General features: G+C 47.5%; 1 protein-coding gene across 1 annotated transcript in view; it reads left to right on the forward strand.

Moving 5' to 3' along the window:
- Positions 1 to 20,686, forward strand: part of TLL2 (tolloid like 2) — a 134,977-nt gene that overhangs the window by 39,142 nt on the left and 75,149 nt on the right. The gene's annotated exons all lie outside the window — the stretch shown is intronic.

Below are 20,686 nucleotides of genomic sequence, written 5' to 3' on the forward strand. Positions count from 1 at the left end.
AAGTGGTGTCATCTTTTCATCAATTTTCTGTATTGGGGGTGGGAGTGCTACCAACTCCGAGTAAGAAATGAGGGCAGCAGTGGCTCCCTGTGACATCTTGTAGAAGGGACAATGGCCTGAGCTTGCGAATAAATGAGCCAGGTTAAACTTGCTGGGGCAGTTGGTTGGTTCAAGTCTGTCTTCTCTTATGTCATGCAATGCCAAGTGCCATCTCTGGGGCATCTGGTGGCCTCTGCTGCTGGGACCACTGTTTAGAAAGCTGGAGAGGGAAAAGAAGCTGTCAGGGAGCAATCTTACTAATCCTTCCCACAATCTCCTCAAGAGGTCTGGAGGAAGAGGTGCCCAGGGAATAAGGTCTTGGTGACTTCTTTTCTCTAAGTATAGTGTGCTTGACATTTTGTGGTTCACAGACCCCTTTGAGAGTCTGATGAATATTATGAGTGCTTCTCTGAGAAAAAGTTGCACACACACACTATTTTGCTTGCAATTTCAAGAAGTTTAACTGCTCCATGGATCCCAAGTTACGAAACTCTGGCCCACAGTCGCCCTTTTCTGTTTGTTTCATGTCTGTTGGAGATGTTCTTCTTATGTGGACATCCTGGATCTTGTGAACCTGCAGCGTAGAAAGGCATGGATGTTGGGGTCCAGCAGGCCTGGGTTTGCCTCTCTGGCTCTGTATGGATGAGCTCTGGGACTTCGGGTGACTCATTCCTTATTTGTAAAATGGGATATTAACACCTATCTTACAGGGGAGATTGAAAAACTGTAATGAGTAAAGCATGTATCCCAGAGTCTGACACCTGGTAGGTGCTCAATAAATAACAGCCACCATGGCTGCCCCTGTGCCGGCTCTTCTGCCTTCTCTTCTCTCTGGCCCAACTCTGTGTCCCAGACTCCATACTCCCTAAATGCTGTGGAGTTCTTTTTCTTTGCAGTACTCTGCCAGCACACCCCCCTCCCCCACCGGAGTCTCTGGAGCTGGGCCTGCACCAGAGTGATCTGATCAGATCCTTGGATTTAGATCCCAGTGGCACATGGTTAATCTCTATCAGTCCCTAACATCAAGACTCCCCTCGTCCTCCTGAGTCAAACTCTGTGTTGTACAGTTGGCCAAGCAGAGATCTGAAAATGGATCAGGTACCAATTCTTTAATGGCAACAACAAAAAGAATGATAATAACTACCATTTGTTGTGTGCTAATTACTTCTTAAATACTTTATACACATGATCACATTCAGTCTTCACACAACAGCCCTGTGTGGTAGGGACCGTTAGTGCCTGTAGATGTGAAAGCTAATGGTCAGAGAGTTACGTAACCTGTCTGATCACACAACTAATTGTTGGCAGAGCCAAGTTTAGGACTTAACTCTGTCTAACGTCAAAGGCCTACTGTTAGCCTCTACACTCCATTGCTTCTAGAAACAGCTGCTGGCATCACCATTAACCCTGTCCCCTTGAGCTGTGAAGACTTGGTCTCCTTATCACTGCCTGTGAGAGGTGATGGTAAAAGACAAGGATGAGTTCCATGCACACGTGGGGCTACACCTCAAACTGCCCTCCGTTGTCTCAGTACCATTCAGCGTGTGCCTTGCCGCTTTGCCCAGGCTGTCAACAGCTGTGACTTGTCTTTGGTCTTGGCCCTTCCTCTTTAGTTCCAGCATCAGGCTGGGCACGTGAATGGTGCTAGACAAACACTTGTGAATTGTGGATCAGCCACGAGCCTCAGGAGTGCATGGTGGCCTCCTTGCTTCCCTGCTCCTCTGCTCCCCCAGGAGGCCAGTTGGGGTTAGGACTATTTGTTTGAATGTGTGATGCCTCAGACCCCAGCAGGGAGTGGGTTGTCAGCCATGACAGAAAGGCTCCTGCTCAGGGGTGGTGCCCTCAGCCTGGACAAGCCCAGATCACCTTGTAGAGAGTGTCTGAAAAGGGCATCCTTTGGCCACCTGGACCCTTTATCTTTACAGGGCCCTTCACACAGATGCTTAGATGGAAGATGTGGTCCTTAGGTCTTTTCCAAACCACGAGGGAGGGCCGGTGTTCCTGCTCACTCCTCCAGGGCTCCTTTCAGCCCTCTCTTCCAGACCTGCAGACCTGCAGGGACTGCCAGCTGACCACTCCATTTCACCCCCATCCCTCCCGTGAGAATTTGCCATAGCTCCCATGGCTCAGAACTGATCTTTATGTGCTGATCTCCTACTCTGGCATGCCCTACACTCTCCCCTTGTGTCTACCCCGCGGCTCTGCTGAACCTCTGACACCATCTTCGTGATTAGAGTCACTTTCCCTCCCCTCCCTCTTTCCTTCCTTCGAGTAATAGATGCTAACTGAGGACCTCTTCTGTGCTCAGCAGCAAGGATATAGTAGTATCCACTTTTTCTCCTGCCCCTAAGGAGGTAGAGTTTTAATGATTTAAGTTATTATGGTCATGCTTTGGGAGTCCTGGAGGAATGAGGCAGGATGGAGGGGTGGGACCTGGGATCAAAAGCTCCCGGAGATGTGGGGCACCAATGATCTCACAGAGGAGGTGGGGTCAGTAGGCAGAAGTCACACCTGGAGAGAAGGCCCTAGGTGACAGCTGTCATCTAGGCAGGGGTTTGTGTTGGGGTCCAGCCTGGGGCACAACGCTTGATGGGAGGTAGAGTGGGGCCACACTGTGGGAAGGCAGGAATGTTCGTGTGAGGGCAGAGACCCATGCAAATAACATCAGTGAGGGCTTCAGTGGAATTCACAGAAAGTTCCAGCCCAGAAGAACAAGAACCTATTTCTCCTAGGAAGTGGATATTCAGGAGGACAACAAGCCAGAGACTTGGCCTGAGAGAATAAGATGGGGACAAGGGTCAGAAATTAAGCAAAATCCCACAGATCAAAGTTAGGGCCAAAGGTGATGTGCTGCTGAGACCTCGAGTGTTGAGTCCAAACTCCTTAAATTCTTGGACCAAGGACAGGGCTGGCCACAGTGTCAGGCTGGCTCAGCCGGCAGACAGCACTCAGCAGCTGGGCGAGCAGGAGGGCTGCGGCGCAGAAACCGGGCAAGGCCTGGCAGTGATTCCGCCCATAAAGTTTTCAATTTAGTAAGATGATTTGAGATGATAAAGAGGCATCTGATAAAGTGCACATCTGCTCTTTGGGAAGGAAAAAAGAATGCAACATAAGGATTCTATCATCTCATTCCCTGGAGCCTCATTTGGAGGCTGACTTATACCTTGGATTGAAGCCAGAGTTCACTGTGAATTTGAAATGTTGGGAAAAGTAAATTTACCTTTAGGTTGATTTTTATTATGACTGCATTTGTCAGAATTTAGAGAAAGTGGACTGGGAGTTCACTTGGAGCCACAGTGGGGTGCAGAACTGGGTAGGGAAGAGGTGGTGGCCACCCTTGGGCATCCATCCAGGGAGCCATCCTCTTAGGCCCCCTCATGGACCACAAGTCTGGAAGCCTGAGTCATAACTGGGAAATTAGCTTGAGAAAGCTGGACAAACGAGAGTTTAGTACCTGACGTTCCAGGCAAGGTTCTTTCAGTTTCAGCATACAGAATCCCACTCAAGATAGCTCAAGTAAAAGAGTGTATTTAAGAATATGTTCTCATGGCCAGCTACAGACAGCAGCAGGGTAGGGCTGGCCTCTTGCTGACCGGACTAGGAATTGCAGAGAAAGGAACAAAGCTCGTTTCATTCTTAGGGGCCACAAAGTGTCTCATTTTTGCTTTTGCCTCTTCTTGCACCTGATCCATCATGGCCACCATGCCCAGGTTTACATCATGATCCCTCAGCTTGTGTCCCCCTCTGAATGCCTTCAGTACCTACCTATGAAGGGGTACTATGGAAGTCCGAAGAGTAGAAGAGAGCTCCAAGCGAGAGGTAAAGTGAGCTGACCAGAGGGCTAACAACAGAGCCCAGGGGAGGTGGGAGGAGGAAACAAAGTGATAATGGAAGCAGGTGGTGTGTCTGTGTCTGTGGCTGGAGAGAATAATGCATGATGGAGCAGCCTCTGGTTTGTGGAGGTGATGGGGGAACAAACTGACCCGCCAGGTGTGGAGGTGAGGAGGCAGCTTCCTTTTGGGTTAACTTGGTGTTGGGGCCAAACCTGGTAACCTCACACTCACTTTACCATTTATATTAGTTTCATGGGAAAATACTTCATGAGTTTCCATCAGTCATCTTAATACATGGAATTTGGGAACACAGCCTCATGAGAGCTGGGGACTGCTGGTGTCTGAGGAGGATCCAGTCCTTGCCTCTCAGTTTTGGCCAACAGATGGATTGTGCCTCACCTCCTTGAGCATCATTCTTTGGTTCTTAATCTGAGTCTGTTTCCCCTGCCCTTTAACTGTGTATGTTTTCATTTATTGAACAGAATTCTGTTTCCTGTTCTGAATTTAAATAGTAGTTGATCTCTAGAGCAGAATGAAATGAAATAAACCATACTTACAGCCTTTTTATTTATGCAGCCCTCTAATCAACTGTTCTAGTATCAGTGGCCCAGATGTAAAAAATATCCCTCATCCCAACTTAAGAGAACCCTGTGGTGACTCCTTTGTGGCAACGTAAAGGATGCTTTTATCCAATAAGTAATCACTCCCTAAATTTTTTGAGCTTTGCATTTTTAGATTTCTTAAAGCGATGCCCCTCTGTTCGTGTATTTCTTGGCCTCTTTTAGGTGTGTGCATTTGGTTATAGCTGGAAACTGACCTTTGCTACAAACACATTTACTGCTCCAGTATTTTCTCATGGGGCGTGATAATGAACTAAATTGTCTTTTGGGCCAAACCAGTGCCACAACCCTTCAGAGTTACCCACTGCCCAGCAGACCTTGGCTACGTCACTTCACCTCAAGGGACCTCAGTTTCCTTATCTGTAAAATGGAGGGTTGGACCCTAAGCTTCCTGATGGCCAAAAATGAGTCTGTTGGTTCTTTTGCCAAAGAGAATCCATGAATGTGTGGGGACTCAGCGTGGTGTCTGCTGCCTGCATGGCTGATCTTTGGCTCCTTCGTTTGATGCCTTGTGGAACTTTAGGACAGTCTGCTCAAATTGCATCTGACCTGAGACCTTCCAGAGACCCTCTAATGGGCTCCCATAAGTGTTGGCAGAAATGTGGCGGTGGCCTCCTTTTTCCCACCATAGAAAACATCAACAAACAACAATAGGCTGGAGAGAGGAGGTTAAGAAAGGTCAGACTGCCTCCCACAGCAGAGCCAGGAGAGGGACGGAGACACTGAGTACCAGTGACAAGTGGGCTGGACTAGGAGAGCTGGAGATGCAGCTTGAGAGGCGGCCGGTGGCCCTGCTGGAGTGAGTTTGGCATGAGGCTCCAGCTCATGGTGCTCACCTGTGGCTGATGTGCAGGACAAAGTGACATTTCTTCTGGGGCTGTTTAGACCGAGGTCTGCAGATCATTATTTCTGTGGTTTCTGAGGAGGTTCAGAGAGAGATGGTGATGATGATGGTGGAGTTGCCAGTGGAATCTCACCGTGCGTTCCGGTCATCTCACGTCTCTTTGGCTGCCTTTAATGAGCCCGCCTGTCCACAAACACTGAAGGAAGAGCCCCAGCTGGCCTTGGCACTAAGCCTCCGAACTTATCCAGCCCTGTCCTGCTCCTACTGCTCCTTGACTTCTGCTTCCCAGGCTCTCCGTTACCCTCCTGTGTGCATGTACCTTGGCTGCCACTGCCCATGGAATACCTGTCTCCTCTGACATGGGCACCCCCTAGAGGCATGACTTTCCCATTCACTCTGCAGCCCAGAGGTCCTCGCTGTCAGCCCACCAGCCAAATCTGGTCTGCAGATGTGTTTTGTTTGTTTTGTAATGCTTAAATTTTTTTAAACTTGCTGCCAACTTTTAAAAATCAGATTTCTCATAAAAATCCAGAACTCTGGCTTCTCTTGAAAAGTTGGAAGATCTAGCCCTGCTGGTCCAACAATCCCACATGGTAGCAATCAACCGAGTTGTGTAATGATGGGTTGAGCTCTGGAGGAGCAGGTGCACTGTGGTTTGCCACAGACCCCACTACTCCCTGTTCATCTTTCACACTTGACCTCTTTAACTTTGATGAATTACTTGCCTGGACCCCCAAATCTAGGCATTTGAGTTTGTATATTGGGCCAACTGGGTAAGGGACACCATCCTTGGGCCCTAATTCAGGTCCCATGACATTTGCCAAGCTGCTTCTCTCTTCTCCATCAAAGGAGGAGAGTCCTAGAGTCGCAGTTATTGCCTGATAATCCGAAAGAAGATCCTTCCTCTGGAAACTCTTTTCTTCTTTTCCTTGAACTTTCAATCTCTGGCACCTGCTTGCGATACAGCCTGCCATGTCCTGGGCTCTGGATGTCACTGAAGGAAAAGACCAGAAAAGGCCAACAGGTCGCAGTCAGTATCTTGCAGGAAGGGTTTGTGGCCCAGTACACGTGTTGGCATCAGAACAGGTTCTTCTTGCCTCAATGAATTGGTGGGATGAGACCATTAATAGGCATTGACCTCTCTGAGACAGAGGGGCCATTAAACTGCACTGACATATGCCATTGCCCGTAAAACACTAGTCACCCTAACCTCTATTATCCTGTATTATCATTTAAAGGTGAAGCCATCGCTCTGCAGTTTTCCTTGAACCAAGCTGACTTCTGTCTCAAGAAGATCAAAGACAGGCCGTGGAGCTCTGTGATCCTCTTTCTGCTTCTCTCCTCCAGTTCCAGGGAGAGTGCTTGGGTTCGTCCCTTCCTTTCTTTGATTTCCTGAGTTCCTTGCTACTCTTTCTGTGACCCAGTTCGTGGGGTTCGCCCTTTGAGACCTCCATAAATCTTTATGGGTCAGTTAGTCATCTGTGCAAAGGCCGTGTGATAAAATCCTTCTAAGATTTTCTATGAGGACAAATGTGTGTCTCTTCTGAAGAAATTTATACTCAGGAGTGAGAAAGTCTTGCCCCTTGAGAAAGTTTTAACCTTTCTTCATTGTCTGGCTTTTTCCCTTCCTTCTCTGCTCCTGTCAGACACTAAGGGACAGAGAAATGAGGCAAAGAGCAAGGGCCGGTGGTCACACCCTCCCAGCAGGGTTCACACCAGCTGGTGACCATAGATCAAGTGCTTTACCTCATTGAGCCTCAGTTTCCTCATCTGTAAAATGGGGATGACAATAATAATACCTCACCCCATGCAGGTGCAGTGAGATTTAGCTGAGATAATATATGCAAGCATTAGTCAATCCAATTTGGTCCAATTCAAATGGATATATTTGTTAAGCATCTGTTATGAACACCACAAGGTGAAGATAGGACATTGTCTGAGTCCTCAAGGAGTTAAGTGTCTTGTAGGGTCAACCGACTGATTCACAAATAATTATACAACGGGCGTGGTATGAACAGAATCGGGAGCTCCTCTTCAGCAGGGTCTGTGTCTGCTCTGTTTTTCTGTCCCTGGCACCAGGTACAGTGCCTGGGAGAGAGGTGGCCTATAAAAGCTGGTGGAATGAGGGAATGAGAGGACGAATGAATGAGTAAAGGGCTGTGAGGGAGATGGAATGAAGCACGGAGGAAGGGCTGCCTTCATGGAAGAGGTCGAGCTGGGCCTTGAAGGATTTGGATTGCAGTTGTTTGATTAGGTTGAAGGGGAGGGCATTGCAGGTGGAGGCAGAGCCTGTGCTAAGTCATGGAGGAGGAGCTCGGCAGTGAGAGCTGAGCGGTTCAGGGTGGTTGGCAGGTGGGGGAGACGATGGGACATGGGGGTTGGGGAGAGAAGCTGGAAAAGCTTGTTGGGATCACACTCCAGTGGTACTTGGGCTGAGGACTGGGAACTGCCCTCTTCCCGGCCTCGGTGCCCAGAAAGTCTTTGGTCCTCGCCTTCTGCCTTTCCCTCAGACTCAGCCAACCCTTCCCTGGGAAGCCTCCGAATGCCCACCTTCCTTCCTCTTTCTCCCAGACTGGATCGGAGCTCTGCCTGAGCCCTGTGGATTCTCGTTTATCTGTGCACCCCCAGTGCCGAGTCCTGTGACAAACACATTCTAGGTGCTCACGACATTTGCTGAATAAATGACTCGTCACAAAATGAAAATCCCGCTTCCACCAGACTCAGCATGATTGTTACCATTAATCTCTTTATTTTGCTACCTTAGTAGTTGTAAAGCGGTACCTTATTTTTACTTTTATTTTCATTTCAAGGGTAAACTTCTATATAATTACCTATTAATTAGATTTTCTTCTGTAACGTGTCCACTAGTTTCCTTTATCCAATGTCTACTGGGTACAGAGTTTTTCTCATTGATTTGCATAAGCTATTTATATAGTAGATAGTAACCATTTGTATCTTCAGTGCTGATCTTTTCCCCTGTATGGGTGATTTGTCTCTATTTTAAGGAACTAGTCTTCCTGCTGTACAAAAGCTTTAAAGTTTTTGAAGTTAAATATGTCAAACTAATTTTTCTTTTTCTAATACTTCTAAACATATAAAATTATTCCTATTACAGCTTTGGGGAAGAACGTATTCTTTCTAAAGTTCTCCTATGGTTTTTTTGTTTATACTTAACTCTTTCAAACCATCTGGGTTTTGTTTGGGAGGAGGGTTGATATCCTTCCCCCTAACTTCTGAATAATAATCTCAACATCATCTATTGGATATTCTTTCCCCCTGGTCTGGTGATTTCTCCTTTATCAGAGTGTGTGTTTTTATAGGTAGTGTTAGCATTTATGTCCCATTCATCTATGTGTCATTTCGTGTTAGTTTCTTTCTGTGTTTTAATATTTGGTGGGGTACGTCCTTCCTCATCGCTCTTGCTCTTCATCTTTAGAAATTTCCTGAAGAGTCTCACTTGTTTATTCTTCCAGATGAATTTGAGGATCACTTTTCTACAAAAATCCCAACAAAATCCTCTTAGACTTTGGATCATGATTGCATTAAACCCATAACTTCATTTGGGGAAACTGACACATTGTAGTATTTAGCCAATTCATCCAGGGTACATGGAATGTCTTGTCTTTACTTACTACTATTTTTATAAGTTGCAATAAAAATGTATAATTCTCCTCTTGCAATTATACACATTTCCTATTAAAGTTATCCCAAGTCTCTTATGTTGACTGTTCTGAATGGGCTCTCTGAAATTTTCTTCTCTATTGGCATATTTCAGCGTGGAGAATGGGCGAGTGGGTGCCTTTATCACGTCTCAGAGCTGACCAGTGCTTTCCCTCCATCTCTCCTCTCACATCCAGCTGGGTACCAAGTTATATTTATCTCATCACCCAAATAGCTCTCCTGAGCACCCTCCTCTCCATCCCCACAGCTGGGCCACTGTCCAGGATGTCATCACTTCTTGCCTGGAGACGGGCATTAACATCTGCTGCAGCCTCACATCCTGCAGCCTCCTTTTCCCCAGTCCTCCCTCCCACCAGCAGCCACTTCCTGTGTGCCAGCCACTGTCCCAGGCCTGGGGATACATCAGTGAAGACGATGGAACTTGCTTTTTAGGGGATGTGGGAGAGGCAGGCAATAAACACGTAAGCACATAAACGAGATCATTGCTGATAATGTTCAATGATCCCTAAAGGAAATAAATGGGGACTGAGAAGATTCTTCTAGAATCTCCCATTTATGAATTCAGCTTCTTGGTCCAAATTTTGGCCTTCAGCGTCTCAGGAAGGGATTTAGCTGGTGTCTTATCATGCTCCTGGCTCCCCGTGCTCCCTTCCTGCCTCGCTGTCAGCCGTGAAGTCGGTGTGTCTGAGTTTCTTCCCCCGTGCCTCTCTAGTGCCCCACTGCTGCCGTACCTGACCACTCTCTGCTTTAGAAGCACCCCCCTCAGAAGCTTCTGGAAATCTGTGTGAAGGAGAGGCTCCCAAAGAATCCCCTGAGGGCCGCTGAGGACCAGCAGTTCCTCTCTACAGCTTTGCAGAACCAAAAAGGACCAATCCCCCCTGGAATTTCAGGTGATGGTTGTTGCTATGAGGGAAAGAACAACTACTCCTTTCTTATCTGCCTTCTCCTCTCCCTCCCTTTCCTTCTAGGATGTGCTCTCAGACCCTGCTAAAGTTTGGGCCCTGGGGTAGGGCTGAGACAAGCTGTCATTCTGTCAGGCCAATTAGGGGAGGCCGGGGTACGGCAGGCGGGGGTCTGGGAAGAGCTCCACTTAGGGGGACAGACAGGGCTGGTACAGCTGAGCTCCTGGCCAGAGCTGAGGCCACAGTACGGTCACCAAGACACAAGAGGCTGAGGCCTCCTAAGGAGACCTGAAGAGAAATCATCAGCAAGGGTATGGGGTCACTACACCGTGCCAGGCACTGTATTAGGTGCTGCTCACAACCTGAAATCTTAGGTCTTATTATGCCCATTTTTATGGATGAGGAAACCGAAGCTCAGAAAAATCATGTATCTTGCCAAAGATGACTTGGGTCAAAAGAGCTGAGCTATCAAGCTGGGCAAGTTGTTTCCTTTCTATGTTCTATGCTGCCTGACTCCCTCTCATCTCCACTTATTGACACCCTTCTTGTCCTTCAATGCCACCTCCAGGGAGCCCTCCTGGGAGTAGGATTCCTTCACCAGGTTGCTCTCACTGTTCTCTGTGTCTCATGGCTCCTGTGGGAGGGGGCCACTGTCTGGTTCACAGCTGTGGCTCCCCCATGGCCCAGCACATTATGGAACCTTCTTGATTCAAGGCAAGTGGTGAGCCCTGGGCCAGAGGTGGGTTCTTTGGATGACTCTGAGGGAGTCCAGTGGTTCCAAGCTCAGCTGAAAGTGAAGGGGCCCTCCTTTGTGTCTGGAGGGGACCACTTTCTATTCCTGAGGAAGAACCTGCTTATTCTTCAGGGACATCTGGTCTGGTCCCTGGTTTGGGGGCTGAGAGCTCTGAATGTCGATGTGTGTCTAGGGCAGCCCCCTGGTGGGGTTGGTTCCCCTGGAAGAGGAGAGTCATTTGCCAGCGCAGCTTCCCTGGGCGCTCAGGCTCCCATTCATCATCTGCCTCCTCCTCCTCTTCCTCAGAGGCCCTGCCCCAGTCTCCTGGGAATGTCAGAATACGAACGCAGCTCCCTGAGCCTTCAGATCGATCCCTGAGATGTGGCCTCAGAGGGATCTCCCTGCAAATGTGACCTTCTGTTGTCTAGCTGCCCAGAGAGCAAGGCGCTGGGGTTTTCCTGACCTTGTCTATTGGGACATTTGCTATCAATCATTAAGGTTGGAATCCCTATCCCTGTGTTATAAAGGGCATCCGTGGAGTCAGATGGGCCTGGGTTTGCAGCTGGGTTTTGCCTCCGACTAGCTGTGTGACGGTGGGTGAGTTATTTAAAGTTGTCCAAGCCTCAGTTCTCTCATCTGTAATTAAAGCTAGCGATAGTCCTTACCTCATAGGACTGTGCTGAGAATTAAGTGGGACAATACATACGAGGCAGCAAGCACACGCCTTGGCACACACAAGTCTCGAATAAGCATTATTGGTCCCCTCAGCGAAGTTCTAGCCTTCAGTTTGGGACCGACACCCAGTGAACAGCACTGGCCTATCTTGGCCAACCAGCTCCACTGTCCCAGGGATAACAGGATGAGTTATCTTTAAGTATATCTTTAGTTATTTTTTCAATAGTTATTTGCTATCTCAAATTGTTATGGTTGAGCACCATATGGAGCAAGGTTTAAAGAAATACCATGTCTGGGTACAGTGGGATGCCTTCCAATTGGCTGCCAATGGATTCTCAGCCTAAAATTGGTTTTATTAAGTCTGCTTTAAGGAGAACTTGAACTTTTTCCTTGAATTGTGATGCTTCAGGTATAAAATCTCTTGTCTCCTTGGCTTATTGTTCCATCCCATTCTGCTCCTTCAGACTTCAGGATGGTTTTAGAGGTAATAGTGGTAATAATAAGGGTAACAATAGCTAACTCAGTGAATGCTGATTATGGGCCAGGCATTGGTCTATGCCATGCATGTATTATCTCTCTTAATCTTCACAACAGCCCCAAGAGGTCAATACTCTTATCCGCATTTTATGGATGAAGAAACTGAAACACAGAGAGGGTAAGTGACTTGTTGAAGATCACACAGCTAGTAAGTGGCAAAGTAAAGGTTTAACCCTAAGCAGTCTGACTCTGAAGCTTGCACTCTAGGTCCATCTCGCAAACCACCTGACTCACTAGAACCTTAGGTATGCAGAGATAAGACAAGTTGTAGGCTGCTACATTCGGACAGACCTCACCTGGCATAGTCATTCCCGTCTACAGTCCTCTCCCTCAGAGACTCTGGGCTTGGTCATGTACTTGCTTTGGCCAATAGGACACTAGAAAGCATGATGTAAGCAGAACCTAAAAAAACACTTGCATACCAGGGTTCATCCTTTTGGAATGCTGACTCTTGGAACCCCAAGACCATCCTGCTGGGAGGAAGCCCAAGAGAGCCATGCGGAGAGGGTGCATGGAAGAGAACTGAGGCTCCAGACACGTGGCTCCCAGGGACCATCTCAGCCGTCCCCCAGCCATTTGGAGCCATCCAAGCTCAGACCCCAGACATTGTGGAGCAGAGACAAGCCAGTCCCATTTGGTTTTTGCCCCAATTCCAGGCCCTCAGAATCAGAAGCAAGCATAAGATGGTTGTTATTTTAAGCTACTCTGTTTAGCGGGATAGTTTGTTATGCTGCAATGAATGATGGAAACAGCCAAGAAACTAAAGCAAGGCTGGGTATGAAAGATGTGGGCCAGGAGTACAAGAATACCTGGAGTCCAGGGCTCAGGAGAGCACTGGGGGTTTGAAACCAGGGGAGCAACGGGTACTCCAAGAGCACACCTAAGCAGAAGGTCTGGTGTCACTCAACCAGTGCTCAGGGACCAGGAAAACTGTGGATGCAGGCATGCAGGACGGGCGGAGGGTGCAACGCCAAGCAAAGTGGACATCTGGCTGGAGGCTCTGGGCAGAGAGAACTCTAATTTGCATGATTAGGAAGCTTCTGCCTGGGACAGGAGCAAATTCTGAGGCCTCATCAGCCAGTGCCAGGACACAGGTGGGGGCCAGTTAACTGACTGGAGAAGGGAGGGCAGAATCTCAGAAGAGCCCACCCAACATTGTCTGAGAGAAGGTTCTGACGGGCCCTCTCCCATTCTCACCGACGAGCTTTCCTCTCTTCCGTCTTGCCAAGGTGTGGATTCATTATTTTTCCTTTCCATAGTCAGAGCAGAAAGGCAAATTGGATCACAACTTTTCCATCTGCATAAACACAACTGTATTTCCTTCCCATTGGAAAAAGGTTTCCCTGGCAACCGGCTGTGTACGTGTGTGTGTGTGCGTGCATGCACACACTACTGAGTGCAGAGCACATGTTCTCAGGCAAAGTGTATACTGTAATCTAGTTCTTTTTGAAAATCCTTTTATTTCCTGATTATAACAGTAATATTTTGAACAAAATTTGGAAATTACAAATAAGGAAATAAAATTCACCCAAAAATCATCAACCAGAGATAATCATATTGGACATTGTGGGTATTTGCATCCAGCATTTTTTCCATGTTTTTCTGTATATGCTTTTAAAAAGAAGATGGAATCATACTCAATTCTATTAGAATCACACTGGGTACTGTTTCTTAATCTGTTTTTTTATTTATAATATGAACATTTTTCCCATTTAGTAAACGTTCTTCCAAAAGAGTTGAAGAGGTCACATAGTGTTCCATTACATAACACATGTTACCACCCCCTACTGGGGGTATGATGGTTACAGTCGTTCTTCATTATAAAAAATGTTGAGATGAACATCCTTTGTCTTCATTGCCAATCACTTCCTTGGTACCGATATCTAGAAGTCATATTATTGGGTCAAAGTCATATTCTTGCCTGTTTTAAAAGACTTTGATGTATCTTGCTAAATTACCTCATAAAATGTTATCAATTTAGGGGCTGGCCCCGTGGCCGAGTGGTTAAGTTTGCACGCTCCGCTGCAGGTGGCCCAGTGTTTCGTTGGTTCGAATCCTGGGTGCAGACATGGCACTGATCATCAAACCACGCTGAGGCAGCGTCCCACATGCCACAACTAGAAGGACCCACAACGAAGAATATACAACCATGTACCGGGGGCTTTGGGGAGAAAAAGGAAAAAAAATAAAATCTTAAAAAAAAATATGTTATCAATTTATATTCTACTCCACCAGCAGTGTATAAGAATTCCCATTTTATTATACACTTGCCAGTATTAAATCATTTCATTAACAAAAACTGGCAATGATCTTTTAACTCATGTTCCCTTTCCCTTCTGTAGCATCTGAAATTTGGCACAGATGTAAGATTTACTTGGCACTGCAGTGCTTGCGATTACACATTGATTACTGGAGTGGTCGCCTGCTTTATTCCTAAATCAACCAGTTAAAGGGGCTTTGCCTTTTTTTCCCCTAATGATTAATTAAAACTTCAGCTGAGCAAGTGTTTCTTGCAGGAGGTTTTCCGACAGAGGTGTGCTGATGTTTCGTCCATTGACCTTGCTTGGGAGGCTGGCTCAGACCACGCCTGTACAGAAGTGGAGCAGAGGGCACGGGTTACTGATGAGCATGGATTCTGTGGACTCTTGAGTCAGATGGGCCTACCTTGGAATGTAAATGCAGTTGCATACCAGCTGGGTGACCTTGGACGACTTATTCATGAGTGTCAGTTTTCTCTCCTATAAAAGAGGAATAATATTACTTATTTACATGATTCTTGGGCATACTACATATGACCTAAGGGCATGGCAAATTAAGACTGCGTGAGACATGGTTGTGAGGATAAGGCTCAAAGGCTGTGCACAGGCTGGCCCCTCAGCCCTCAGGCACTGGCTCCTACCATGATCTCTCTCAGCCCTAGCTCCAGCCACGCTGGCCTCCTATTTTCCTTCCTCAGGACTTTTTCACTTGCTGGGTTTGTTTTTGTTTTCATCTTTTTGTTAGAATATTCTCCCCAGGTGGATGTCTCCCTTTCATCATTTAGGTCTCAGCTCAAATGTCATCTACTCCGAGACATCTTTCCTGGGCTCCCATCCCTCATTGCTCTTTCATAAAACTGTCTTAATTTCTCCAAAGTGCTTAATCCCTCCACGGAATGATCTCTTTGTTTATTGTTGATTTTTATCCTCTCCACCAGAACCACAAAGGCACCACGAAGGCAGGCCCCGCCCCTCCCTGCCTTCGGGAACCCAGCACAGGGCTGCCCAAAGCAGGCACTCAACCAGTGTCTATCGAATGAATGGACTAGTAAGAAGGGGATTTTTAGGATCTTGTGCTGGAGATATTTTTTTCTTTTTCGTGGAGTAAAGCAAAGCAGTTTCATGCTAGATTTACCTCTGATGGGTCAGAGCTGTAAATACAGTCAGTAAACGTGAAAGAGAAGGCTGTTCCAGCAGGGTTACTTTAGCATGTGATGTATGTTAAAGATTTGACACCAGACTGATCTGGAGAGAATCTCAACCTCTCCACCCAATGGCCGTGTGTCCCCAGTGATATCTTAACTGCTCTAAGCCTCAGTTACCCTGCATGTAAAATGGGAATAATATCTAACTCAGAGGGTCGGCTTGGGGATTAAACAGATAACATATGTGTAGTACCTGCAAATAATCAGCACTTAAAAGTGGTTATACTTGTGTTTAGAATACCAAGAACCAAATGGCTCTAAGAATGAGGGACAGAAGGAACAATTAATATGAAGTTGTGCTTGTTAATTAGCATATTAATGAATATTAATTCATAGCACTATGAATAAGCATATATTCAAATGAGCTATATTGATCTATGGAACAAGGCTCTGTCCGCTCTGGCTTTGGAAAAGCCCATCCCTTTTGCCAAGATGTCTTTGGATGTATACAGTTAATATTTCATTAATTATGGTGGAGGGGCGTTGTGTGTACATCAGTGTCTCATATGATGCATATAATTAAGCCACTTTTTGTTGGGAGCGGAAGAAAATTGGGCTTTCCCAAAGAAAAGCAGCTTGCTCCCAAAGTTGCTAACAGATTGCTTCTTAATTGAACTTGGGAGGTGAATTATATGGTGAATTAGAAAAAAGAACAACTCTGAATTTAGTGAATTGTTCCATAAAGGAAACTGTGGGATTGAATTGCAAATGCTGGATAGAAACATTTCAGCCTGGCCCCATGCATCACAGGCCGCTGACCTCTGCTGTGTTTCAGTGAGAGCGTGAACAGGCCTGGAGCTCTCTTTTCAAGGCCTGGAGGGCATTCTTTCCCAGAGACCAGCTGTAAGCCTGGGTTTCTTATGCAAAGGAGACGTTTGAATAAACCTCTGTGACTAATGAAATCTACAAGGTCTTTGCATATCCTCTCACTGAAGAGGTAATTAACCAATGATCAAATATGGGCATATATATGTATTATTTTTTCCAAATATTTTTTGTCTTGCCGTTACACCCAAGGAAAAACATATCCCCACACCCTGAATGCTCCCTTGCTATGGCCCCCAATCTTTGTCTGCATGAGGCTCTATTTCTCTCTTCCTTGTTCCGTGATGCCTACAGCTGCAGTTAGAGACACAGTCACACCTGTCTTACTCATTTGCTAGCTTTTACTGAAGCAGAGCAACACTTTCCATCGATTTAGATGTGAGAAATGACTTTTTTAGTGTTTGATGTCTGTCTGCAGCTCCACGTCTCCCATTCCTGGAGAGTTTGGGAAGAGAGAGGTTGTTTCTAAGAAAATATGAGATGAGGCTTCCTCTTACAGGGTTTTCCGAGTAGTGAGTCTCAACTTTGGCTGCACCTTAGAATCACCTGGGGAACTTTTAAAAATTCCAAGGCCAAGGCCATGCCCAGACCAATGAGAACCTCTGGGGATGGGACCCCGGCATCAGTATTTTTCTAAAAAGCTTCTCAAGTGATCCCAAAGTGCAGCCAAGGTGGAGAGCCATTGTTCCAAAAATATCTGTTTCTCTGTCCATAAAAGCTGATAAAGACAAATTTTTCCATCAGTTAGGCTGAGTTAGAAATGATTGAATTCTCTTTTCAAGCACTGTCTACCTGACTCATCCATCCGTCCATCCGTCCATCCATCCATCCATCCGTCACATATTTTATCAAGTGCCTGCTATGTGCCAGGTGCAGAGCTGAGTGTTCATTTTTGGACAAGACCAGGTCCCTTTCTTCAAGATGCTGAAAACTAAAAACCAGACTGAGGGATCAGCTGAATAAACAGGAAACCGCAATACCTTGTGACGAGAAATGTGCGTAAGTCCAGAGGGCTGTGGGAACACAGAGGAGAGAGCTTCTAAACTGAGAAAAGCAACGACGGGGCAGCTTCCCAGAGGAAGTGGTGTCCAAGCTGAGACTGGAAAGACCAGTAGGTGAAGAGGTGGGTGTGGCTGAGGAAGTGCATCAGTAAGGAAAAATAGAAATCCAAGGTGCTATAAGTAGCTTAGAGGTGGCCGAGCCCAGAGTGGGAGTGGGGCAAGTGGCAGGAAGCCCCGAGGCACCAGGTGGGAGAGGCCGGCAGGGCCATATCACAGCGGCCTCATCAGTTGTGTTAGGAGTTGGAACTCATCCCAAGGGCAGTGGGGAGCCTTGCAAGGGTTTTCATCAGGGGAGTGGCCAAACCACATTAATTCCGGGTAGATCCTAGGCTCAGCTGCATTGGAAACATGAGATTTGAGTTTCTAAGAAAGCCCTTCTGAGAAAAAAGACCAAACCTCCAGTCTCTTGCTGGTGAGGATGACAGAGGAGGGATCTGTGTTCTTAACAGCCCATGGCCCCAACCTCATCACCGACTTTGGATGTCCTCTCACAGACCTGCCCAATGCCCTGGGTGCCTTAGGAATAACCAGCCTCTCTCAGGCACCCGATTTGTTCTCCCTGTTCTTTCTGGGTCTGAGGCTGAGGGAAAGGAGCTCAGGTTTAGGGGGTCAGGAAAGACCCACCTCCAGTTGTCACCACTACTAATCATCTCTGTACCCTCAAGACAGGCAAGTCGCTTCACCCCTGGGGGCCTTGTTTCCTCAGCTGTAAAAAAGGGATGTTTATGGCTGTTTTGTCATTCGGTCTTTCTGAGACTAGAATTATAAAACTCAAGAGCGTTTAGCACTGTTCCTAGCACATGGCCAGTACCACGCTTGGCAGATTAAACACTGATTCTTTCCTCCCTCCACCTACTGGGGGGCACCTGGTCTCCCCCCGCCCAACTCCAGAGCTTTTGCTCCTATTATAACTCCAAACACAGGCCAAGGGAATCAGAAGTCGCTGTCCCCTCCCCTCTTCTACCTGCTGCAGAGCTGAGGACCCATCTTTCCCAGCCTTTGCTCCTCAAGCCGCCTCCAGCTGACCCTGAACCCATTTGTGCCCAGGTATCCTTACAGGTCTATTTTTTTTTGCACCCCCCCCCCCCCCCCACCTTTTGCAGGAGCCAAGCAGGTCTAAACTTACCAACCCTCTGTGCTGGGCTAGTGCTGTATGGAATCTTCCTTCAAATCCCAGCTCCTGTGTCCCCCTCCTGTCCACTACTAATAACCCTGGTCACATTCAAAGCTGGTGCAGTTACAAAGTCCTTTCACATCCTCTGGTGCCCATCTCGATCTCTCAGAATTAAAGCCAAAATCCTGAAGATGGCCTGCAAGGCCCCACATGAGCTCACCCTCCAGACCCTCCGCTGCCCACTGACCTCATCACCTACTACTCTCTCCCTCGCTCATTCCATTCCAGTCAGACTTGCCCTGCCCCTGCCAAGCACACTCCCACCCCAGGGCCTTTGCCCCTGCTGTTCCCTCAGCTTGGAATGCCCTTCCCCAGATATCCGCAGACTCTCTCCCTCACTTTCTTCAGACTTCTGCTTTTCTACCTTGCATGAAACGGCCACTCTTCATCTTTCGTGTTCACAGTTCCCCTCCTCCTCATTTATTTTATTCATCGTGCTTATTAACAATTGACTTATATATTTAGTTGCCTATCTGTTTATTGTTTTCTCCTCTACCCTCCATCAGAATATAATTTCCATGAGGTCAGGGGAGAGTTTGTTCAGTGTCGCATCCCAAGCAGCAGAAACAACATCTGGCGTGTAGCAGGTGTTGGATAAATATTTGTTGAATGAGCAAGTGCCTAAACAAACTCATTACCTCATTTGGTCCTTGCAACAGCCCATTTGACAGATGAAGGCAACTAACACCCGCGGTCTGATGCACAGTTACACCGCATCCCACAGCCTCGGCTTCAGGCTCTCCTTCACGCCACACATGGCACATTCCTCTGCTGGCGAGCGATTTTCATACCATCAGGATTTCCCCTGACCTTTAGCCCGAGAGGAAATGATATCGCAACTGGAAGAATACCCAGAGGGCTGGGAGCTGGCAGCGGACGCCCCGGCAGCTGCAGGGAGTGTGTGAGTGGATGCCGAGTTGGCCAGAAAGGCAGCTGAACGAGCGGGAAGAAGGCATGCAAAGACATCAGTGTGCCTGGTCCACCGCCATGTCACCGTCACCAGAAGTAAAGGTGGTCTGAGTGTCAGGAGTTGGGATGTGGGACCACAAGGCTGTCTCCAGAGGTTGTCCCAGCCAGGGCATTGGGTTCCATGTTTGGGACCCTTCCTTGAGCAGCGCTGGAAGCCTGTCAGCTGTGGGGCACAGGAAAGACCATCGGGCTTCTGACCAGGAGACTGTGTCCTGAGCCCTCAGCTTCCCTTATGGGCTGGCAACCCTGGGCTAATCATTTTGTGGCTCAGTTTTCTCCTCTATAAGATGGAGTTTCACTCCATCTGCCACAGGGTGTTCTAATCAGGGTCCCAGGGGATGTGGGGAAACTGTTTTGTAAACTGCAAACTTCTAGACAAATGCAGGAAATTATTTTGCGTTAGTAAGTAGATTGTCCTGTAGTTGCTTTGATGTGGTTTCATATGCATAACAGGCTCTCCTGGACACAGGCTTTCTCCTCAAATCTGCTACCTGGTGTCACTACCCACCCAGTTACTCAAACCCCAAATATAGGAGTCATGGGTGGCCCCTCTCGGTCCCTCCTACCTAATCCATCATCCTCTCTTGTTGCTCATGTCCTAATATGACAGGTCCCCAACATCTCTATTGCACTGTCCAGCCCACCCCACCACGGTCTCTCATCTGGACCATCACAAGGCTCCTAACTGATCACCCGGCTTCCCACTCCTGCCTGCCAGAGACATCTTGATAAAACAATAGAAACACATCCCTCTGTCCCTCTCCTGCTGTAAACCCTGTGAGGGGTTCCTGTGCTAAAGAGAATAAAGTCAAAGGTTGCAGCAAGGCACTGGGGATCCCACCTTCCTCTCTGCCTCATCCCCCTTCACCCACCACCTCACCACGGTCAGCCCCTCCCCGGGGCAAGCTTATTCCCAATCCAGGTTCCTTCCCCATCCTGCCTTCTGCTGGGGATAAGCTGGCCCAGATCTCCGTGTGGCCGGCTCCTTATGGACTTTCAAGTCTCCACCTGAGTGTCCCCTCCCTGGAAGGGACTTCTCCAACCACCTTCTAAGCAGCTACTCCAATCACACTCTACCACCTACTGAATTCGATCTTCACAGCATTTTCTGAACCTGCAATGATCTTATTTTCGTACCTACTATTTCTTGTCCCACTACTCATTTAGAATGGGCACACCCGTCTGTCTTGTTCACTGCTGGATCCCTGGCGCCTAGAACTGCACCTGGTTCACAGTGGGTCTAATAATAGCTGGTGATTGACCATGTTTCTGGTGGGGATGGATGTGGACTTGGCTTGTAGATGATGGTTACTAGCAAACGAATACAAGC

This window comes from Equus asinus, chromosome 2 (genome assembly GCF_041296235.1).
Source record: "Equus asinus isolate D_3611 breed Donkey chromosome 2, EquAss-T2T_v2, whole genome shotgun sequence".
NCBI classification, from domain to species: Eukaryota; Metazoa; Chordata; class Mammalia; order Perissodactyla; family Equidae; genus Equus; species Equus asinus.